Source organism: Battus philenor, unplaced genomic scaffold, assembly GCF_028537555.1.
Source record: "Battus philenor isolate CCGP_79_NKW_IND1 unplaced genomic scaffold, ilBatPhil1.0.hap1 SCAF_97, whole genome shotgun sequence".
Classification (NCBI taxonomy): Eukaryota; Metazoa; Arthropoda; class Insecta; order Lepidoptera; family Papilionidae; genus Battus; species Battus philenor.
The window spans coordinates 1-11425 of NW_027181767.1; the positions used below are offsets into that span (position 1 = coordinate 1).

The 11425-nt window shown below is 19.4% G+C and overlaps 3 pseudogenes; 2 read left to right on the plus strand and 1 right to left on the minus strand.

Annotated features, from left to right (window-relative positions):
* Positions 1-2290: 2290 nt before the first annotated feature.
* On the plus strand, positions 2291-5745 carry LOC137932558 (NADH-ubiquinone oxidoreductase chain 2-like; annotated as a pseudogene).
* Positions 5746-5888: 143 nt separating this feature from the next.
* LOC137932557 (ATP synthase subunit a-like) lies at positions 5889-7507 on the plus strand (annotated as a pseudogene).
* Positions 7508-8319: 812 nt separating this feature from the next.
* On the minus strand, positions 8320-10852 carry LOC137932555 (NADH-ubiquinone oxidoreductase chain 5-like; annotated as a pseudogene).
* Positions 10853-11425: the final 573 nt, after the last annotated feature.

Genomic DNA, 11425 nt, shown 5'->3' on the forward strand with positions numbered 1-11425 from the left:
TTTATATTATTTTCAAAAAGACATGTTTTTGATAAACAAGTGAATATAAATTTTTGCCTAATTCCTTTACTTAATTTTTAATAAATATAAATTTATTATCTACATTTTAATATACTAATTTTATCATTATAATTAATTTTTATTTAATTATAAATTATTTTTTTATAAAAAATTAAATATTTAATTTTAAATTTTAAAATAAATTAAATTATTTATAAAAAATTATAATTTATTAACAATATAAATTCTAAAATTTTAAATTATAAATTTAATTTATATATTATAATATTTTATTTTAAAGCTTATCCCTTAAAATATTGAATATTTTTTAATAAAAATTTAATTAATAAAAATTATATAATAAAATATTTTAAATTAAATTTTTTTCTAAAAAAACTAGATATATTTAAAAACGATTAACATTTCATTTCTAATTAATTATTAAAAATAATTATTCAACATTAACTTTTATAATTAATTAACTCTTTTAAATTCGAGAATTTTTTTCATAAAAAATTTTATTAATAAACTCTGATACACAAGATACAATAAATTAAATTTACTTTTATTTTGATTAATTTTCAAATATTTAAAATTTATTTTACAATACTAATTCACTATAAAATTTTTAATTTTTTCTTTATAAATACTTTAACCCCCATTAAATATCTATATTTTAAAAATTTTTTTATTATTTTTTATTTATTAATTTTTCCCCCTCAAATTAATTATTAATATAATATCTTTTCAATGTAAATGAAATACTTTTTCAAGCTCTAATTTGTTCTTTCTAGAAACACTTTCCAGTACCTCTACTTTGTTACGACTTATTTCAATTTATAAATGAAAGCGACGGGCAATATGTACATATTTTAATTTAAAATCATTTTATTAAACTAAATAAAATTACATTTAAATCCACCTTCCAATATTTTTTAAAAAATATTATCCATTTAATTATTTCTTATTGTAATCCATTATATTCTTAATTATAATCTGCATCTTGATCTGAGTTAAATTTTTATTTAAATTTTAAAATATTATTTTTATAAAAAAATATTTTTTTAACAACGATATACAAAATTAAATAATTAAGTAAATTTATTCGTGGATTATCAATTAATAAACAGATTCCTCTAAATGAACTAAAATACCGCCAAATTATTTAAGTTTTTATAAATAATTATATACTATTTTAGCATTTTAAATTTAATTTTTAATAATAGGGTATCTAATCCTAGTTTTTGAAAAAATTTAATAATTCATATTTTATAATGAAAATTTTAATTTATTAAAATTTCACTTAATAATTAATTATTTATTTTCTTTAAAATAATATTAATTATATACTGATAAAATTTAAATTATTTTTTGTATAACCGCAACTGCTGGCACAAAATTTGTTAATAATTTATTAAATAATACTAAATCTTAATTTCTTAAATTTTTAATTTTAATTACTACTATATTTTAATTTTAAAATTATTAAAATAATTAAAAATTAACACTAAAATTTATATGTAAAACAAATTTAAATTAAAATATTTAAACCATAAAAAATTTATTTATATATTTAATTTTGACATATAGATTTTTTTTTTTTTTTTTTTATATTAAAATATTTATTAGAAATTATTAAATTTTATTTATTATTCTTTCTCTTTTCTTCTATATTAATTAAATAATTAATTTTATAAAATAAACAATTTATATTAATTAAATAATATAAAATTAATATAATATTATTTATAAAATACAATTTTTTATTTATATTATTAATTATATTAATATATTTAAATATTTATTATAATATTTAATTTAATAATTAATTAAATATTTAATATATATATATATATATATATATATATATATTAAAAAAAAATTATAAATAAATTCAATTTATTTTTTTTTTAACAATTAATTTCCTTTTAAATTTAATTTATTTTTCTTACTTAATATAATTTATTAACCATTGCTCATTAATTTTTTATAAATATAAAAATTAATAAATTAAAAATAAGCTAAATTTAAGCTTTTGGGTTCATACCTCAAATATAAAGGTAATTCCTTTTTTTTAAAAATAAAGTGCCTGAAAAAAAGGATTATTCTGATAGGATAAATAATGTAGAATTCTACCTTTATTATATTTTATAGAATCAAACTATATCTAATAATATCAAAAATTATTGTGCTTCTTACACTAAAATATAAATATTAATAATTGAATTTTTAGTTCTTTATAATCCCCCTATTATAAATTTTCCTAAATATTAATTCAAATAAAATATTTTTTTATTTTATTCTATTTTTTAGAACTTTAATTTCCATTTCTTCTAATTCTTGGCTTGGATGTTGAATTGGACTAGAAATTAATTTACTTAGATTTATCCCCCTTATTTCTAATTCTAAAAATCTTTTATCTTCTGAAGCAGCTTTAAAATATTTCCTTACTCAAGCAATTGCTTCTATTAATTTTTTATTTTCAATTTTAATTAAAATAATTATAATTAAAAGATTTGAAATTAATTATTTTTTATCTATTATAATTAATTCTTCTATATTAATAAAAATAGGATCAGCCCCTTTTCATTTTTGATTTCCCAATATTATTGAAGGATTATCATGATTTAATTGTTTTATTATTATAACTTGACAAAAAATTTCCCCCATAATTTTATTGTCTTATTATATAAATTATAACTTTTTAATTATAATTATAATTCTCAATGCTATTATTGGTGCTTTAGGAGGATTTAACCAAACATCTTTACGAAAACTTATATCTTTTTCATCAATTAATAATTTAGGATGAATATTAGCAGCTTTAATAATTAGAGAAAACTTATGAATATTTTATTTAATTTTTTATTCATTTTTAATTAGAATTATATGCTTTTTATTTAATTTTTTAAATGTTTACTTTATTAATCAATTATTTATTATTAACATAAATTCTTTAATTAAAATTTCTTTCCTGATTAATTTTTTATCATTAGGAGGATTACCACCATTTTTAGGTTTTTTCCCTAAATGAATTATTATTAATTTTTTATTAAATAATCAACTTTTTTTTATTACTTTTATTTTTATTATAATAAGTTTAATTTTATTATTTTATTATATTCGAATTGTTTATTCATCACTAATATTTAATTATCTAAAAATAAAATGATTTAAATTTTTTTCTAAAATTAACTCATTATTTATTATTAATTTACTAAGTATAATTTCTTTACTAGGAATAATCTTAAGAACTTTTTTTTTTATGTAAGGTTTTAAGTTATATAAACTAATAATCTTCAAAATTATAAAAAAAGAAATTCTTTAAGCCTTAGTAAAAAAAAAATTACTCCTTAAAATTTGCAATTTTACATCATTATTGACTATAAGACTTAATTAATAAAAGAGATTATTTCTCATAAATAAATTTACAATTTATCGCTTATATTTCAGCCATTTTATTAGCGAAAATGACTATATTCTACTAATCATAAAGATATTGGAACATTATATTTTATTTTTGGAATTTGAGCTGGAATTTTAGGCACTTCTTTAAGTTTATTAATTCGAACTGAATTAGGAAATCCTGGCTCTTTAATTGGAGATGATCAAATTTATAATACTATTGTTACAGCTCATGCTTTTATTATAATTTTTTTTATAGTTATACCAATCATAATCGGAGGATTTGGTAATTGATTAGTCCCTTTAATATTAGGAGCTCCTGATATAGCCTTTCCTCGAATAAATAATATAAGATTTTGACTTTTACCCCCTTCTTTAACTTTATTAATTTCTAGAAGAATTGTTGAAAATGGAGCAGGCACAGGATGAACAGTTTACCCCCCTCTTTCTTCTAATATTGCACATAGAGGCAGATCAGTTGATCTAGCTATTTTTTCCTTACACTTAGCAGGAATTTCTTCCATTCTAGGAGCAATTAATTTTATTACAACAATTATTAATATACGAGTTAATAACATATCTTTCGATCAAATACCTTTATTTGTATGAGCAGTAGGTATTACAGCTTTATTATTACTTCTATCTCTCCCTGTTTTAGCTGGAGCTATTACTATACTTCTCACAGATCGTAATCTTAATACTTCTTTCTTTGATCCTGCTGGAGGAGGAGATCCTATCTTATATCAACATTTATTTTGATTTTTTGGCCATCCTGAAGTTTATATTTTAATTTTACCTGGATTTGGAATAATTTCTCATATTATTTCTCAAGAAAGAGGTAAAAAAGAAACTTTTGGTTGTTTAGGAATAATTTATGCTATAATAGCAATTGGCCTTTTAGGATTTATTGTTTGAGCTCATCATATATTTACAGTAGGAATAGATATTGATACTCGAGCTTACTTTACCTCAGCCACAATAATTATTGCCGTACCTACGGGAATTAAAATTTTCAGTTGACTCGCCACTTTACATGGAACACAAATTAATTACAGTCCTTCTATTTTATGAAGTTTAGGATTTATTTTTCTTTTCACTGTTGGAGGATTAACTGGTGTAATTTTAGCAAATTCATCTATTGATGTTTCCCTTCATGATACTTATTATGTAGTAGCTCATTTTCATTATGTCTTATCTATAGGAGCTGTATTTGCAATTATAGGAGGATTTATTCACTGATATCCTTTATTTTCAGGTCTTTCCCTTAATCCTTTTCTTTTAAAAATTCAATTTTTTACAATATTTATTGGAGTAAATTTAACTTTTTTTCCTCAACATTTTTTAGGATTAGCAGGAATACCTCGTCGATATTCTGATTATCCTGACAGTTTCATTTCTTGAAATATCATTTCCTCTTTTGGCTCTTATATTTCTTTATTATCTATAATAATAATAATATTAATTATTTGAGAATCAATAATTAATAAACGAATAATTTTATTCTCCCTTAATATATCATCTTCTATTGAATGACTGCAAAATTTACCTCCAGCAGAACATTCTTATAATGAACTTCCTATTTTAAGAAATTTCTAATATGGCAGATTATATGTAATGGATTTAAACCCCATTTATAAAGGATTATCCTTTTTTTAGAAATGGCAACCTGATCTAACTTTAATCTCCAAAATGGAGCATCTCCCCTAATAGAACAAATTATTTTTTTTCATGATCATACTTTAGTTATTTTAATTATAATTACTATTTTAGTTAGATATTTAATGATTAACTTATTTTTTAATAATTATATTAATCGATTTTTACTAGAAGGTCAAATAATTGAACTAATTTGAACAATCATTCCAGCTATCACCCTAATTTTTGTAGCTTTACCTTCTCTTCGTCTTTTATATCTATTAGATGAACTTAATAATCCATTAATCACCTTAAAATCTATTGGCCATCAATGATATTGAAGCTATGAATACTCTGACTTTAATAATATTGAATTTGATTCTTATATAATTCAATATAATAATTCAGAAATAAAAAATTTCCATTTATTAGATGTTGATAATCGTATTGTCTTACCTATAAATAATCAAATTCGTATTATAATTACAGCAACAGATGTAATTCATTCGTGAACTATCCCTTCTCTAGGAGTTAAAATTGATGCTAATCCTGGTCGACTCAATCAAGGAAATCTTTATATTAATCGCCCAGGAATTTTTTATGGTCAATGTTCTGAAATTTGTGGATCAAATCATAGATTTATACCTATTGTAATTGAAAGAATTTCTATTAAAAATTTTATTAATTGAATTAATAATTATTCTTCATTAGATGACTGAAAGCAAGTATTGGTCTCTTAAACCACTTAATAGTAAATTAGCAATTACTTCTAATGAAAGAATTAGTTAAATTTATAACATAAATATGTCAAATTTATATTATTACTAAAGTAATATTCTTTTATTCCTCAAATAATACCCATTAATTGAATTTTATCTTTTTTTTTTTTTATTTGTATCTTTATTTTATTTAATATTATAAATTATTATATTTTTTTAAATAAAAATAATTTTAATAATAATCAAAATAAAAATATTAAAAAAAATTTTAACTGAAAATGATAAGTAATTTATTTTCAATTTTTGATCCTTCAACTAATTTATTTAATCTACAATTAAATTGAATTAGAACCTTTATTGGTTTAATTATTATTCCATATTCATTTTGATTTATTCCCAATCGTAAATTTGTTTTTTGAAATTTAATTCTTAATAAATTACACAATGAATTTAAAACTTTATTAGGTCCTAATAGATTTAATGGATCAACTTTTATTTTTATTTCATTATTTTCTTTTATTTTATTTAATAATTTTTTAGGACTATTTCCTTATATTTTTACTAGAACAAGTCATTTAACAATTTCTCTCTCTATCTCCCTTTCATTATGATTAAGATTCATACTATATGGTTGAATTAATAATTACCAACATATATTTATTCACATAATTCCTCAAGGAACTCCTAGTATTCTTATACCTTTTATAGTATTAATTGAAACAATTAGTAATATTATTCGACCAGGAACATTAGCAGTTCGACTAACTGCTAATATAATTGCAGGTCATCTTCTTCTTACATTATTAAGAAATACTGGAATTAATATACCTTCCTATATATTAATTTTTCTAATTTTTATTCAAATTTTATTATTAATTCTTGAATCAGCAGTTGCAATTATTCAATCTTATGTAATTTCTATTCTTAGAACATTATATTCTAGTGAAACTAATTAATGACAATACACAATAATCACCCTTACCACTTAGTAGATTTTAGTCCTTGACCTTTAACAGGATCCATTGGAGTAATAACTTTAGTTACAGGAATAATTAAATGATTTCACAATTTTAACATAAATTTAATAATTTTAGGCTACATAATTATTTTATTAACAATATATCAATGATGACGAGATATTTGTCGAGAAGGTACTTTCCAAGGTAAACATACTTTATTTGTATCAAAAGGTTTACGATGAGGAATAATTCTTTTTATTATCTCTGAAGTATTTTTCTTTATTTCATTTTTTTGAGCTTTTTTTCATAGTAGTCTTTCACCTAATATTGAAATTGGGGCAATATGACCTCCCTTTAGAATTATCCCATTTAACCCCTTTCAAATTCCATTATTAAATACAATTATTTTAATTACCTCAGGAATTACAGTCACCTGAGCTCACCATGCAATTATAGAAAATAATTTTTCTCAAATAACTCAAGGATTATTTATTACTATTATATTAGGAATTTATTTTTCTATTCTACAAGCATATGAATATTTTGAAGCTTCTTTTTCTATTGCAGATAGAATTTATGGTTCTACTTTTTTTGTAGCAACAGGATTTCATGGACTTCATGTAATTATTGGAACAATTTTCCTTTCTATTTGTCTTATCCGTCATTTAAATTTCCATTTTTCTAATAATCATCATTTTGGATTTGAAGCAGCAGCATGATATTGACATTTTGTTGATGTAGTATGATTATTCCTTTATATTTCAATTTATTGATGAGGAAACTAATTTATTTATATAATATATTTAGTATATTTGACTTCCAATCAAAAAGTTTAATTTAATTTAATATAAATAATTAATTTATTATTAACATTAACTATTATAATTATATTAATTTCTAATATTTTAATACTTTTATCCTTAATCTTATCAAAAAAATCATTTATAGATCGAGAAAAAAATTCTCCATTTGAATGTGGATTTGATCCCAAATCTTCTGCACGAATACCATTTTCTCTTCATTTTTTTTTAATTACTATAATTTTTTTAATTTTTGATATTGAAATTGCATTAATTTTCCCTTTAATTAATTGTTTTAACTTAGTAAATTTTTCTACAATAATAAAAATTAGATTTTTTTTTTTAATTATATTATTAATTGGACTTTATCATGAATGAAATCAAAATATACTTAATTGAACAAATTAGGATTATAGTTTATAAAAAACATTTGATTTGCATTCAAAAAATATTAATTTTTAATTTATCTTAAATAAGAAGCAAATATTGCATTTAATTTCGACTTAAAAGAAAGAGTTAATAACTCCTTATTTAAATAATTAATTGAAACCAAAATAGAGGTATATCACTGTTAATGATATTATTGAATAAAAAATTCCAATTAAATTATGAAATATAAAAATTAAGCTACTAACTTAAATTATAGTGGTTAATAACCATTAATATTTCTATTTATATAGTTTATTATTAAAACATTACATTTTCATTGTAAAAATAAAAAAAAATTTTTTATAAATATTTAAAGATTTAATAATCTCCCTAATATCTTCAATATTATGCTCTTTTTATAAGCTATTTAAATTAATTAAATTAAAAATATTAAATATATAATTAATATTCATAAAATAAAACTAAATAAATAAATTTTAAAATTATTTATTTGATAAAAATTATAGTAAACAGAATAATTTTTAATAATATCAAATATACCTTGACCTCTATAAATTTCTCTTCATCCCATATCAATATTTTTTATAATATTTTGACCTAATTTTAAAAAATAATAATTTAAACCATAAGTAGATAAATTAGGTATAAATCATATTAAACATAAAAAATTTCTTAAACTATAAGTTATTAAAAATTTATTCACAGAATAAATTTTTATATTTCTAATTAAATATCCTATTAATAATCCTAATATTCTTACATAAATTACTATTATTTTTATATTAAAAGGTAAATAAATTATATAAGGATAATTAAAAATTAATCAACTTAATATTCTTCCTACTACTAATCTTATTCCTAATAATATAAATATTCTCTTTAATATTATATAATCCTCATCATATAAATTATAAACTACTAATAAATTATAATCATTAATTATTAAATAAAATAATAAACGAATAGTATAAAATATAGTTAAACCAGTAGAAAAATAATATAAAAAAAAAATTAATATATTTAAATTTCTTATACTAACTATTTCTAAAATTAAATCCTTTGAATAAAATCCAGCTAAAAAAGGAATACCGCATAAAGCTAAATTAGAAATATTTAAACATAATGAAGTTAAAGGAATATAAAATCTAATTCCTCCTATATAACGAATATCTTGAATATCATTTATTATATGAATAATAACACCCGCACATATAAACAATAAAGCCTTAAACATAGCATGAGTTAATAAATGAAAAAAAGCTAAATCAGCTAATCCTATTCTTAAAATTCTTATTATTAATCCTAATTGTCTTAAAGTAGATAAAGCAATAATTTTTTTTAAATCAAATTCATAATTAGCAGAAATACCAGCCATAAATATAGTTAACCCTGATAAAACTAATAAAAACTTTAAAAAAATTATATCAACTAACATCATATTAAATCGAATTAATAAATAAACGCCAGCAGTAACTAAAGTAGAAGAATGAACTAAAGCCGATACTGGAGTAGGAGCTGCTATTGCTGCAGGTAATCAAGATCTAAAAGGAATCTGAGCTCTCTTTGTTATAGCTGCAATAATTAATAAAAATCTAATAAATTTTATTATAAAATCATTATTTATAAAATTTAAATAAAAAATATAATTTCATCTACCATAATTTATTATTCAAGCAATAACCATTAAAATTATTACATCTCCAATACGATTAGATAAAGCAGTTAATATTCCTGCATTATAAGACTTAATATTTTGATAATAAATTACCAAACAATATGAAACTAAACCTAACCCATCTCATCCTAAAAAAATTCTAATTATATTAGGTCTAATAATCAATAAAACTATCGATAATACAAATAATAAAACTAAAATAATAAATCGATTTAAATTTAACTCTGAATGTATATATCTTCCTCTATAATAAATTACAGAAGAAGAAATTATTAAAACAAATATTAAAAATAATAAAGATATTCAATCCAATAAAATAGACATTACTACTCTTATAGACCTAAAAGAAATAATTTCCCACTCTAAAAATAAAGTTAAATTCTCCATAATAAAATATATTATAAAAAAAAAACTTATTATTCTAAAAAAAAATAAAAAAAAAAATCTAATAAAACAAATAGAATATCTTTTAATGATTTAAAATGAAATTTCATATTTTTGACTCCACAAATCAATATTTTATATTTAAATTATTTAAATAAAATCAAATAAAAAAATAATCAATTTTTAAAACTAAAACATTAAGAGGTAATCAATGTAATATTAATATTAAATATTCCCGTGATACCCCTGTATAAAATCTATAAATTCCTAAATTATATTTTCCATGTTGTGTATAAGAATATAAATATAATCTATAACCAGCTCTAAAAAAAGAAATCATAATCAAAGTAATTATTGATAATCAAGATCATCCTACTACTCTATTAATTAATCTAATCTCTCCATTAAATTTATTGAAGGTGGAGCTGCTATATTTGAGGATATTAATAAAAATCACCACAATCTTATCGAAGGTATAAAATTTATTATCCCCTTATTAATATATAATCTTCGTCTTTGTAAACGTTCATAATTAATATTAGCTAAACAAAATATTCCTGAAGAACATAAACCATGACCAATTATTATAATATAAGAACCTACATAACCTCAGTAATTTATAGTTATAATACCACAAATCACTAATCTTATATGGGCTACTGACGAATAAGCAATTAAAGATTTCATATCAACTTGACAAAAACAATTTAATCTAATAAATAAACCACCTAATAATCTAATAACTACTCAAATAAAATTAAATTTTATTCCAATTTTTTGAAAAAGAATTATAATTCGTAAAAGTCCATAACCTCCTAATTTTAACATAATTCCAGCTAAAATTATTGAACCTGAAACCGGAGCCTCTACATGAGCCTTAGGAAGTCATAAATGAACAAAATATATAGGTATCTTTACTAAAAAAGCCAAAATTATTGATAAATATAATAAAAAATAATCTATTCTAAAAAATTTATAAAAATATATAATTATATAATTTAAGTTATGAAAAATAAAAAAAATTCCTATTAATATAGGTAAAGAAACAAATAAAGTATAAAATAATAAATAAGCTCCTGCCTGAATTCGTTCAGGTTGATAACCCCATCCAATAATTAATAATAAAGTAGGAATTAATCTTCTTTCGAAAAATAAATAAAATAAAAATAAATTTATTACACTAAAAATTAAATATAATATAATTAATAAAATTAAAACATTAAATAAAAAAAAATTTGAGTAAAATTTTATTTTATTCAAATTTTCTCTTGCTATAATTATCAATAAGCAAATTCAAATTCTTAATAAAATTAACCCATATGAAATTAAATCACAACCTATTATATATCTTAAATTTCTAAAATTATAAATATTAATACTTAAATTTATAAATAAAAATATAATCACTATTATTATTATTTGAACCATTCAAAATATATTTTTTAAAAAACATAAAGG